Genomic DNA, 13,943 nt, shown 5'->3' with positions numbered 1-13,943 from the left:
TTACGTAAACGTAAAGATGCGCATCTAGCCCGAACGCCAATACATCGATTGCGCAGTGAAAGAAACATTTTAACAGACGCTGAACTGAGAGTTCCGCTTCGGTCTAAATAAAAAATATGACGGTAAAAACCTTTGTACAGCTAAGCCATAAAAGTGAGCGGTCTTGCCAGCATGCAGACAACAGTTATCAGTCAATATAATTCAAGTAATTTATGTTCGATACTGTAAATCGGCAAGTTATTGTTACGAAGGTGTTGAACTGTGCAGGAATTGTTTCGAAGGAAGGAGAAAAGTAATGAGTGTAATTTATGATAAAGACGTGAATCAAGAAGCGATCAAAGGACAGGCTGAAATCTGATCGCACCAACACAGTCAGAAAATTACTTACGTAAGTTATACTGTTTATAAATAAGCACTACTTGCTTGTGAGAATATTTTGTATATACAATTCTGGAAATTGAAATAAGAACACCGTGAATTCATTGTCCCAGGAAGGGGAAACTTTATTGACACATTCCTGGGGTCAGATACATCACATGATTACACTGACAGAACCACAGGCACATAGACACAGGCAACAGAGCATGCACAATGTCGGCACTAGTACAGTGTATATCCACCTTTCGCAGCAATGCAGGCTGCTATTCTCCCATGGAGACGATCGTAGAGATGCTGGATGTAGTCCTGTGGAACGGTTTGCCATGCCATTTCCACCTGGCGCCTCAGTTGAACCAGCGTTCGTGCTGGACGTGCAGACCGCGTGAGACGACGCTTCATCCAGTTCCAAACATGCTCAATGGGGGACAGATCCGGAGATCTTGCTGGCCAGGGTAGTTGACTTACACCTTCTAGAGCACGTTGGGTGGCACGGGATACATGCGGACGTGCATTGTCCTGTTGGAACAGCAAGTTCCCTTGCCGGTCTAGGAATGGTAGAACGATGGGTTCGATGACGGTTTGGATGTACCGTACACTATTCAGTGTCCCCTCGACGATCACCATAGGTGTACGGCCAGTGTAGGAGATCGCTCCCCACACCATGATGCCGGATGTTGGCCCTGTGTGCCTCGGTCGTATGCAGTCCTGATTGTGGCGCTCACCTGCACGGCGCCAAACACGCATACGACCATCATTGGCACCAAGCCAGAAGTGACTCTCATCGCTGAAGACGACACGTCTCCATTCGTCCCTCCATTCACGCCTGTCGCGACACCACTGGAGGCGGGCTGCACGATGTTGGGGCGTGAGCGGAAGACGGCCTAACGGTGTGCGGGACCGTAGCCCAGCTTCATGGAGACGGTTGCGAATGGTCCTCGCCGATACCCCAGGAGCAAAAGTGTCCCTAATTTGCTGGGAAGTGGCGGTGCGGTCCCCTACGGCACTGCGTAGGATCCTACGGTCTTGGCGTGCATCCTTGCGTCGCTGCGGTCCGGTCCCAGGTCGATGGGCACGTGCACCTTCCGCCGACCACTGGCGACAACATCGATGTACTGTGGAGACCTCACGCCCCACGTGTTGAGCAATTCGGCGGTACGTCCACCCGGCCTCCCGCATGCCCACTATACGCCCTCGCTCAAAGTCCGTCAACTGCACATACGGTTCACGTCCACGCTGTCGCGGCATGCTAACAGTGTTAAAGACTGCGATAGAGCTTCGTATGCCACGGCAAACTGGCTGACACTGACGGCGGCGGTGCACAAATGCTGCGCAGCTAGCGCCATTCGACGGCCAACACCGCGGTTCCTGGTGTGTCCGCTGTGCCGTGCGTATGATAATTGCTTGTACAGCCCTCTCGCAGTGTCCGGAGCAAGTTTGGTGGGTCTGACACACCGGTGTCAATGTGTTCTTTTTTCCATTTCCAGGAGTGTATTTAGGGTTTACCAGATTTCTTATTCTATTCTTTTCCTTTTCTTTACTTCCATGTCATATTATTTTTATAAATATCAAACAGCCTCTATTACAGCAGAGAATATTTCGGCCTCCTGGTCATAGACAAAAGGTCACTCCTTGTCTTCTATCCAACTCATAGCTGCCCCATTTATTAATGATTTCATTTGCAAATGCAATTTTTTATTGTTCTTTGTTAAAGGTCCCTTAGGTGATTATAAAATTCATACTGATTACGTAAAGGAACCCGGGTTGTTTTCCAAATTGCGTAATCAAAAACTAGCATCCTTCTGACAAAGATCAGGAGCCGACTTTATCCGTACATTAGTCTGCGCCAGTATTCACTTGGTGCACTGCTCTGCTTTTTAAATTCACGTGATTTTAATTTTTGAGTAGAATTTAATATGTAGTTTATTATCACATACGTTCTTTGTGTGTATTTCGACATGTGTGTGACAGTTTATTAGTTTGTGCATGATTTGCAGACTTTAACTAACGTCTGTATAACTTGTGCAGTACACTATATTTAGGTCAGTTGAACATTTGGTCTAGGGCTCTATACCTACTTCTACATAGTCTGTATCTTTCAGTAGATCATTATATAGGATTGCTTATTTTGTGCCACGTATCAGATTCAGTGTCACATATCTGCGGAAATAACAGCTCTTGGAGAGCCATAAGCTCTGGTCGTTGTTGTGTGGACCTTTTGCTCAGTCTTCAGTTGTCTGATGCTGGCGTAGGAAGCTAAAAGACGGTAAGCAACAAAAAATAAATACAAGGCGTATTATGAAAGTGAGTTCCTATCGGCCGCGACGGGGAAACTACTGTGAAAAATGAAAAATATTTTATTTACAATAGTTACAACTTTCAGCTACTTATCTACATTTGTTATACTGTTGTACCAACTTTCCAATACCCTCATCATAGAAGGCAGCCGCCAGTGCTTTCCGCCAACTCTACTCTGGTCTACATCTCGTCTGTGCCAAAACGTTGTCATAACCAGCGGTTCTTTTGAGCAAGATGAAACTCAGAGGGCGTCAATTACGGGCTACATTGTAGGTGATCAAACAATTCTCATCGAAAAAGTTGCTGGATCATCTTCATTTCCCCTGAAGAACGCGCCTGAGAAATGTCGTGAAGATGGAAACACATGTCAATTATGTTATGTCGGCTGCATAGCTTTAGGCGAAATTTCTCAACAGGCTGTCATACTTGGCGGGAGACACTATTTTCTAAGCATCTTTAAGTGCTCACTGTGCGCTCAGAAGTGTAAAGGGCGACGTGATGCGATCGACCAGCTGGTAGAGGCACTACGCAATACAACTGTACAAAGCTTCATTTTTTCCCAGTGGTTTCCATTTCGTGACGGATCGGAACTGACTTTGCAAATAGCCGTCGTATTATTGGAGTATATTTTTCTGTGGGGTTCAGTTTAATTCATTTTAATTTATTAAAGCCAATACTTTTTCTACTGCACTCTATTGCTACCAGCACTGGCGAAGCTTGCAGATGCGGGCTTATAAATCTTGTCAATCTGTTACATTTGCGTAGGTCGCACGTTTCCAAAGTCACCGACAGTTTGCAAACAGTTTTTGTCTGTCTCAGCAACGGTGCTTCGCACCTTCTGCAGCACATTTATTTTGCTTTATCTTCCATGACATGCAGACAGCTTGCCTCTACATTACTTGTATCTGTGCTCTGCGATTTTTCTGCCCTTGTTTAAGCAGTATCTTTGTGCCGACTACGCTCCATTCGAGTGAAACACCGAAATCTCTCTCGCTTTGGTCCTCTAGTTTACAGTGTACAGCCATTGTCCTGTTATCTCTTTCCTTCTGGTCATAATTTTCCTACCCTCACGTTTTAGCTGTACTTCTCATCTGTGAGGTAATTTTTTGTAAGACGATAATGTGGTTTGTGATTTACAGCCGCTTATTGCAATGCGACTTGCCAACATTTAGCAACACACATCTTGTGGAAAGCATACATTACGTCTATGAGTTAACAATGTCTACTGGGCACATATCACTGTATGGGTCGATTGAGTAAACTGTAAGACATGGAGTTATTTCCAATTTGTTTGTACTTGTCTCCATTAGTAACATACCCAAGTAAAAGAAGCTTTTAAAATAAGTATCTTTGGTGTTACTCAGTTATTTTCCTACATTGATTTCCTACTTGGCGAGTCTCGTGTCTTTTTCTTTCTGTTAAAAGAAATTAATAAATTGCGTTTTCACTATTCTTCGCTTCTCGGAAGCTCTTAGGTCACCACGTTTCTAGATGTCCAATACTGCCAGTCGTACTGTGAACTTCAGATGCCAGTGTCATTATCAATACTTTATCATACTTCATTTCATTAGAGAATGTTAAGGTACAGATACACTCAGTAGTTACTCTATTAATAACAGTGTGTACTGTAGGCTGAGCATCTACAGCTGACAATATTATTTCTAGCTTTTGAGTGTACATCTCAGGAACACCACATCGTCACAAATCGTCAGTATTGCCCTGTCTGAGATGAGTGTTTAGTTTGGAATGGTCCGCTTTTAAGTTATTTTCAAAACGCTTCTAGCTCGTAGGGTTGGGTTATTTTCAGTGATTTGTTACCTTAGTTTTGAGGAGCTTGCTTGGTGCCTCCAAATAGGCAGCTCTCAGTTCTCTTGGATTTTCATTTGAGCAGGTACCAGCTGCTGGTTGTGGAACTCGTGCGACAGTTATCAGGTCGTCTCAGTATAGCGGCTGACTATTAGAATGACGGCGCTGAGGCATAAGCTAATTTGGTGGGCAACTTCGGAGCTGGCAACGCGCGCACAGTCTGAGCTCGAAATGATCTGTCAAGGCATGTCGATAGAATAAACACACACTAAGAAAAACAAAGGAATTATCCATAAGGGACGAAAATCGGTAGATGTGATGTACATGTATAGACAAACAAATGAATACAATTTCAGAAAAACTTGATAATTTATTCAAGAGCAAGAGCTACACAAACTGAACAAATGAATAACGCGTTGGACCACATCTGTAACTTATGCAAGCAGTTATTGGGCTTCGCACTGATTGACAGAGTTGTTGGATGTCCTCCTGAGGGACATCGTACCAAATCCCGTCCAGTTGTGTTAGATCATCAAAATACCGAGATGGTTGGAGGACCCCACCCATGATGATCTAAACGTTCTCATTTGGGGAGAGATCTGACAACTTTACCGGCCGAGATAGGGTTTGGCAAGCAGAGAGGCGAGCAGTGGAAGCTATCGCTGTGTGCGGTGGGTATTACCCTGGTGATATAAGCCCAACAACCTAAGAGGTCCTGCTATGGAAAGTAATGGCACCCCAGATCATTACCCTGACAGTCGGATTATATGGTGGGCGACAGTGAGGTTGGCATTCTACTGTTATCCGGAGCGTCTCAGGACACATCTTCGCTGGCCATCAGGGTGCAGTTCCAAACGGGACTTATCACTGGAGACAATTCTACTCTATTCATTGAGTTTCCAGGCGGAAGATACCACGAGTAATGGTCCGGAGTGTCATTTCATTTCACTGCAGAACTACTTTTATTATTATTCGCGGCGCTTGTAGAGTACAGCGCAACGTTATTTACCTGTTAAATCTGTGAAGCGCTTTGTCTTGAATAAATCATTCGAATTTTCTGAAACAGTAATAATTTGTTTGCATATGTACGTCACATCTGCCGAATGTCAGTCTCATTCGGCTAATTCCTTAGTGGTGCGTCATCTTTTTTTTTGTCTTAGAATGTAGCATACGAAAGCTGCATTTTTCCGACGATGGTTGCAGGCAGCACGTTTTCTTGAGCTCCACTGGATATGCAGGTGCTAAGCCGATCATGGATGTGGTGAAAAACTTCTTTTAGCTCTGAGTTGAAACAATTATAAAACTATGACAACCACCATCTTCACGACATTGTACATATTTTTTACTTTTACATAGTGTCTAAATAATTTATTTAGTCGCTCCCTCTTCAGAAGGTTAGATTTAACCATCTTGAGCGTTTACACTGACTTCATATCAAGTGGAGCACAGCAGATAGTAATATATGAGCATTCCATGTTTACTGTAGTAGCCACGATACGTAGCCTCCATCACAAATGATGAATCATTTCTAAAGCGTTTGCGTTCACCTACCTGTAAGCGTGATAGTGAGAATATAACGGTTTTGTTATATGTGCGTAATGCATACTTCCATATAAAAAAGTGTTGTTCAGCGAAATACATCGAAGATAGTACTACAGTGTAATGTTACACAACAGTACCGCTAGTGTGCCAAAAGAAAAACATAACGCAAATTAAGGCATCGAACGCCGAAATCCAGCACACAGGACAACAAGAGACTGCTAGCTGATCTCCATAGCAAAATAATAACAGCAACAGATACAACTCGATGCCGACTTCTGGCCATCGCCCCCAGCATCCCTCCACCCCCGCCACCCCAGATCCCTACGTTTAGTCATTTAGTATTTCTGTCTTCATTTGGATTAGTTAAGACATTTTAACATTTAATAGCATACCCATCATATGCATCTGCATGTCAATATTCAGGGATGTGACAGGAATGCTCATTTGAAGCAAGAAAATTCAAATAGACATATGCCCTATTCTGAACGGTTTCTGAGATAACACATTTAATGTACATTTTTATTTGGGTAGGCGGAGCGCACATATGTGCCTTACCCAGCCAACCTCTCTGACGTTTTATTCCATCCCAACCTACTTCTTTGCTTTCAGTCTCTTGCCTCGGGATAGCCTTTCGCCGCTAAATAGCCCGCTGAGCGCTCAGTTGTGAGTGAAGCACTAAGAGGGATCAGAGGGAAGTGTCGGTTAAATTTCTTTGTACACACGCTAGGTAAAATGCCACACATCTTCACTAGTGGAGAATATGTAGATATGCTATATGTTCACGGCTTCTGCTATGGTAGAGTTCCTGATCGTAGAGGTTACCAGAGTTTCCAGCACATTTAGTGAAACAGATATTCTTCTAAATTCCCATTTTCCTTCTGAACGTGTTGTTCAACAACCTACGAAGGAACAACAGTGCACTGTTAAAATGGTGCATCATAGACCTACTACCAGCACATGGTAACTTTCTGTGTGAATGTCCCACGAATACGAGTATGGCGAGCATTACAAGCAGAAAATGGCGCCCATTTCACATACAGTGTGTCCACAATCTTCACACTAACGGCAATGCCACACAACTTTAACTTTTCGCTTGTTAAATGACAATCGTCATTTGCTTCCATTAATCCAATTAACTAGTGAAACCACGTTTAGATGGTGTAGAATCAACAACACATGTAATAATCATAGACGAGCACCGGAAAATTCACATGCTACAGTGAAAACCAATTTCCAAGTTTGTTTTTTGACCAATTTTTGGTGCAATGTGATCTCTGGTATATCGATAAGTCCAGTCATTTTAAAAGAGATCATTTTACAATGGATAATGATGAGACAGATTTACTTGCATCTTTTGGCCACGCTGACTGCGATGTACTTATAGCATGATGGAGTACCTCCACATTTTACCAGACGTGTGACAGGAAATCTTATTTGGACTTACCCTAATCGCGGGATTGGTGGTTGTAGTACGATCAACTAGCCACCAAGATAGCCAGACCTTACACCATTCAATTGTAGTTTATGGGACTAGAATCTGAGGTGTACAAACAAATGGTGAATACGCCAGATGAACTGCTTGGGCGCATCATGGACAATACTGCTGTTGCTCTCATTAGAAAACGTGCAAAGGCACTCAGACAAGCAAAAAAAAAAAAAAAAAAAAAAAAAAAAAAAAAAACATGTCCTCCCAAGAATGCACAATTGCACTGAAGCTGACAGTGAGATATTCGAAGGAAGGCCGGGGTGGCCGAGCGGTTCTAGGCGCTACAGTCTAGACCCACGCGACCGCCACGGTCGCAGGTTCGAATCCTGCCTCGGGCATGGATGTATGTGATGTCCTTGGGTTAGTTAGGTTTAAGTAGTTCTAACTAGGGGACTGATGACCTTAGAAGTTAAGTCCCATAATGTTCAGAGCCATTTGAACCATTTTGAGATATTCGAACATTTAATGTGAACTATAAAAAAGATGTAATGTGATGTTTACGGTAACGCTTAGAGATGAATGTGTTAAAAATATGTCTTTTTCAATTGATACTTTGTAAAACGCTTGTTGCACTGTTGACTATTTGTTATGCACATGTTCATGTGTAAACCTGACAATGTACTGAATAATACAGAAAATAAATCACAATATACATTAATTGTGTGCAAGTGTAGGCTTCCGCGGCCATTGTCACAGTCAATAAAATTCGTTTCGGTCGGTGACTGCATTGTCAGTGTTTAAAATTTCGACGTTTCGGCCACTATTGCTTGTGACCTTCCTCAGTGTGTTACCTGCAATATGTGAAAAGTTGGTTCTTGTATAATGGTGGAATAGGCTGTTATCCAACTCTGATAGGCTATTGAGGATGTGGATTAAGGGTGTGAAACATCCTTAATTGGTATTTTCATTAATTCTTCCCATTGGTAAAAACAGACTTTCGTGATTGGTGTTTGCTTTATTGCTCGCCACTGGTGGAAACAGGCGAATGTGTTCTATCTCACAAACACTCGACGTAGTCCATATGACCATAAGAAGTTTTTTGCTGCATATTATCGTTCCTGCCACATTCCTGAATACTGATCATTCCTGCTGGGGCACTCATACACCTGAATATTGGCAAAGCATGCTGGAAACTAGTAAAGTTATGTTAAAGTCAGAAAAATGTGAGACTTGTAGCAACCTAATGCCAGTAATTAAATCTCCAGTACCGGGATTTTTTATGCCTCTTAACTGGACAATTAAAAATGTGTTGCCATAATGTGTTGCTGGCAGCGCAAGCCGGTATTCAGGGGCAAAGAAGGCCAGTACATACTACATTCTGCACAAAATAAAATTTGCCCGAATATATTTCCGGCACTTTTAAGACAGGCAACCCAGTTAACAACTTCAGCACCTAGGGCAGGTGATGTAAGTTGGGTTGCCTATCTTAAGACGCAGGAAATATTTTCTGGCTCAGTTTTATTTTACTCACCCTGAATAGAAGTGTGCGAGACAAATTAAGATATTTCACATTTTTTTGATCTGTCTATGGAAGACGAGTTCGGCGCAAAGAAATTTACGTACAAAGGTGAGTTTACCTTCAAATGATAACACTTTCCCGTCGTGACTAAGGCTGAATTGAAACCACATAGTCTCAGTTGGTCTTGAAAACCACTTCGCGTTAGACACAGCTTCTTTCGCAAAATTTCTTTGATGAATACATATTTGCAAACCGTCAGTTTATGCGATTATAAGGCAGGAAAAGTCACGATTGAGTTACTTCCGAAAAGAATAACATACACAGGCAGTACCAAAAGCTACGCAAAGAGTTACTAGTGCAGTTGACCTTTTTCTAAAGCCATGATCATCCTTATTTCCGGTAGTACGGCATCTTGTTGGACAATGGAAATATTGCACCACAGCGAAAATATAACAGGACAAATAGTGTGATAATTTTCTGGGTGACGGTTTGCAGAGGTATTAAATGCTGATACCCTATAAATTCTCATACTGTCATAAAATGACACGTGGTGTCTTGAAATACAACAATATTTTCTTCAGCCTTGGTCTTCAAATAATTCATTGTACTTTGTCCCAGTTAAAATTACTTTCAAGCTGACGTCTGTTACTTTCCGCTACAGAGTTGCCACATTGGCTGCCGTCTACCGACCGGTTAAAGGTGACACAAACATCGGGGTTAACTACACAAATGCTTTTAAGGTGTAACTCGGAGCAATCATGGAATTGGCGGTGGCGAGGTATGTCGTAAATGCGGGGCGCTCTGTCGGCAGCAGAATTTAAGTAACCGATCACCAAACTGCAGCAGACTACATGTTTTGTAGCCTTGGATTTAAACTAATGACCTATCCTAACACAACCTCCTGATGTGCAATGCATCTAAAAAGATGGGAGGCAACAATATGTAGCAGAACTGAAATCACCATCGCTTTTTACATGGCTATTAGAATGAACCTCCACGAGCAAACTCAAGATGGAAAAAAAATTAGTTTCAGTGCTAGAAGCAAACTGTAATTTTCCGCTGTAATTGGTTACTTGAAACTATCCTTACACTAGCTGCAAGAGATGCTGCGTTACCAACAGATGAGCAGTCCTCGTTAGCATTCGGATGCAGACTATAGGCGACACAGGCAGATTGCAAACGAAAAGAGAATGATGGGAAAAATAAGAGCAACGAAGAAAGTATGACGAAAAAAATCACTCGGTAAGGAATTAGAAATAAAAAAATATATTTAAACAAATTAAATGAATGAAAATAAAAATCAAACTCTTTTGACTGGGTTTCTACATCTACATCCATACTCCGCAAGCCACCTGACGGTGTGTGGCAGAGGGTACCCTGAGTACCTCTATCGGTTCTCCCTTCTATTCCAGTCTCTTATTGTTCGTGGAAAGAAGGATTGTCGGTATGCTTCAGTGTGGTCTCTAATCTCTCTGATTTTATCTTCATGGTCGCTTCGCGAGATATACGTAGGAGGGAGCAATACACTGCTTGACTCTTTGGTGAAGGTATGTTCTTGAAACTTTAACAAAAGCCCGTACCGAGCTACTGAGCGTCTCTCCTGCAGAGTCTTCCACTGGAGTTTATCATCTCCGTAACGCTTACGCGATTACTAAATGATCCTGTAACGAAGCGCGCTGCTCTCCGTTGGATCTTCTCTATCTCTTCCATCAACCCTATCTGGTACGGATCCCACACTGTTGAGCAGTATTCAAGCAGTGAGCGAACAAGCGTACTGTAACCTACTTCCTTTGTTTTCGGATTGCATTTCCTTAGGATTCTTCCAATGAATCTCAGTCTGGCATCTGCTTTACCGACGATCGACTTTATATGATCATCCCATTTTAAATCACTCCTAATGCGTACTCCCAGGTAATTTATGGAATTAACTGCTTCCAGTTGCTGACCTATTTTGTAGCTAAACGATAAGGGATCTATCTTTCTATGTATTCGCAGCACATTACACTTGTCTACATCGAGATACAATTGCCATTCTCTGCACCATGCGTCAATTCTCTGCAGATCCTCCTGCATTTCAGTACAATTTTTCATTGTTACAACCTCTTGATACACCACAGCATCATCTGCAAAAAGCCTCAGTGAACTTCCGATGTCATCCACAAGGTCATTTATGTATATTGTGAATAGCAACGGTCCTATGACACTCCCCTGCGGCACACCTGAAATCACTCTTACTTCGGAAGAAGTCTCTCCATTGAGAATGACATGCTGCGTTCTGTTATATAGCAACTCCTCAATCCCATCACACAATTGGTCTGATAGTCCGTATGCTCTTACTTTGTTCATTAAACGACTGTGGGGAACTGTGTCAAACGCCTTGCGGAAGTCAAGAAACACGGCATCTACCTGTGAACAAGTGCTTATGGCCCTCTGAGTCACGTGGACTTATAGCGCGAGCTGGTTTTCACACGAACGTCTTTTTCGAAACCCATGCTCATTCCTACAGAGTAGATTTCTAGTCTCCAGGAAAGTTATACTCGAACATAATACGTGTTCCAAAATTCTACAACTGATCGACGTTAGAGATATAGGTCTATCGTTCAGCATATCTGTTCGACGTCCCTTCTTGAAAATGGGGATGACCCGTGCCCTTTTCCAATCCTTTGGAACGCTTCGCTCTTCTAGAGACCTACGGTACACCGCTGCAAGAAGGGGGCCAAGTCCCTTCGTGTACTCTGAGTAAAATCGAACTGGTATCCCATCAGGTCCAGCGGCCTTTCCTCTTTTGAGCGATTTTAATTGTTTCTCTATCCTCTGTCGTCTATTTCGATATCTACCATTTTGTCATCTGTGCGACAATCTAGAGAAGGAACTACAGTGCAGTCTTCCTCTGTTTTTGGAAGAAGACATTTAGTGTTTCGGCCTTTACTCTGTCATCCTCTGTTTCAGTACCATTTTGGTCACAGAGTGTCTGGACATTTTGTTTTGATCCACCTACCGCTTTGACGTAAGACCAAAATTTCTTAGGATTTTCTGCCAAGTCGGTACATAGAACTTTACTTTCGAATTCATTGAACGTCTCTCGCATAGCCCTCCTCACACTACATTTCGCTTCGCGTTATTTTTGTTTGTCTGCAAGGCTTTGGCTATGTTTATGTTTGCTGTGAAATTCCCTTTGCTTCCCTTTGTACCACGGTGGCTCTTTTCCATCTCTCACGATCTTGCTTGGCACGTACTCATGTAACGCATATTGTTCGATAGTTTTGAACTTCGTCCACGGATCCTTAACAGTATCTGTACTTGAGACAAAACTTTTGTGTTGAGCCATCAAGTACTCTAAAATCTGCTTTTTGTCGCTATTGCTAAACAGAAAAATCTTCCTACCTTTTTTAATATTTCTATTTACGGCTGAAATCATCGACGCAGTAATCGCTTTATGATCGCTGATTCCCTGTTCTGCATTAACTGATTCAAATAGTTCGGGTCTGTTTGTCACCAGAAGGTCTAATATGTTATCGCCACGAGTCGGTTCTCTGTTAACTGCTCAAGGTAGTTTTCAGATAAAGCACTTAAAAAAATTTCACTGGATTCTTTGTCCCTGCCACCCAGTCTATATCCGGCAAATTAAAATCTCCACCCAGAACTATAACATGGTGTGGAAATCTACTCGAAATATTTTCCAAATTATTCTTCAGGTTCTCAGCCACAACAGCTGCTGAGGCCGGGGGCCTATAGAGACATCCAATTACCATGTGTGAGCCTGCTTTAACCGTGACCTTCACCCACATCATTTCACAATTCGCATCTCCGTGAATTTCCTTCGATACTATTGCACTACGTATCGCTATAAACACGCCTCCCTCTTCACTGTCCAGCCTGTCTCTGCGGTATACATTCCAATCTGAGTTTAGGATTTCATTACTTTTTACGTCTGGTTTCAGCCAGCTTTCTGTCCCTAGTACTATATGGGCGTTGTGACCGTTTATTAATGAGAGCAGTTTTGGGACCTTTCTATAGACGCTCCTGCAGTTTACTATTAACACATTAATATTGTTATTCCCTGTTGCATTTTGCCTACTCCTACCTTGCTGCGTCTCAGGAGGCGTTTTGTCGGGCCTAGAGAGGGAATTCTCTAAGCTAAAAAAACCCCATGTGCACTCCACACGTACTCTGCTACCCTTGTAGCCGCTTCCGACGTGTAGTGCACGCCTGACCTATTCAGGGGGACCCTACATTTCTCCACCCGATAGCGGAGGTCGAGAAATTTGCACCCCAGCTCTCCGCAGAATCGTCTGAGTCTCTTGTTTAAGCCTTCCACTCGGCTCCAAACCAGAGGACCGTTATCGGTTCTGGGAACGATACTACAAATAGTTAGCTCTGATTCCACCCCGCGAGCGAGGCTTTCCGCCTTCACCAATTCCGCCAACCGCCTGTCAACTGAGGATGACCTCTGAACCCAGACGGCAGGAGTCATTGGTGCCGACATGAGCAACAATTTGCAGTCGGGTGCACCCAGTGCCTTCTATCGCTGTTGGTAGGGCCTCCACATCTCGGATGAGACCCCCGGCAAGCAGACAGTGAACACTGGCCTTCTTCCTCGACCTTTTCGCTATTTCCCTAAGGGGCTCCATCACCCGCCTAACGTTGGAGCTCCCAATAACTAATAAACCCCTCCCCCCCTTGTGGCTGCTCATTCAGCAAGGTCCGAGCAGGCACATGTCCACCCACAGACAGAGCGGGCGATGCCATATGGCCAGCCTCCACATTTACCTTCCGCCTCGTGCGCCGCGAACGCCGCTGAACCCGCCACTCCCTTTGGGGACAGGGGTCCCAACCTCCCCGGTACCCAGGAAATATCTCGACAGCAGGGACAGTGGGTGAAGCATGTAACACCTGGGGTGTACCTTGCGACGCACCAGACTCCCCACTGCCACTACACTCCGAGGCATCAGCCTGAAGACGGCTGACCGCGGCCAT

The sequence above is a fragment of the Schistocerca gregaria genome, chromosome 4, assembly GCF_023897955.1.
Source record: "Schistocerca gregaria isolate iqSchGreg1 chromosome 4, iqSchGreg1.2, whole genome shotgun sequence".
NCBI classification, from domain to species: Eukaryota; Metazoa; Arthropoda; class Insecta; order Orthoptera; family Acrididae; genus Schistocerca; species Schistocerca gregaria.
The sequence above is the reverse complement of the archived record's forward strand: the minus strand, read 5'-3'. Positions refer to the sequence as shown.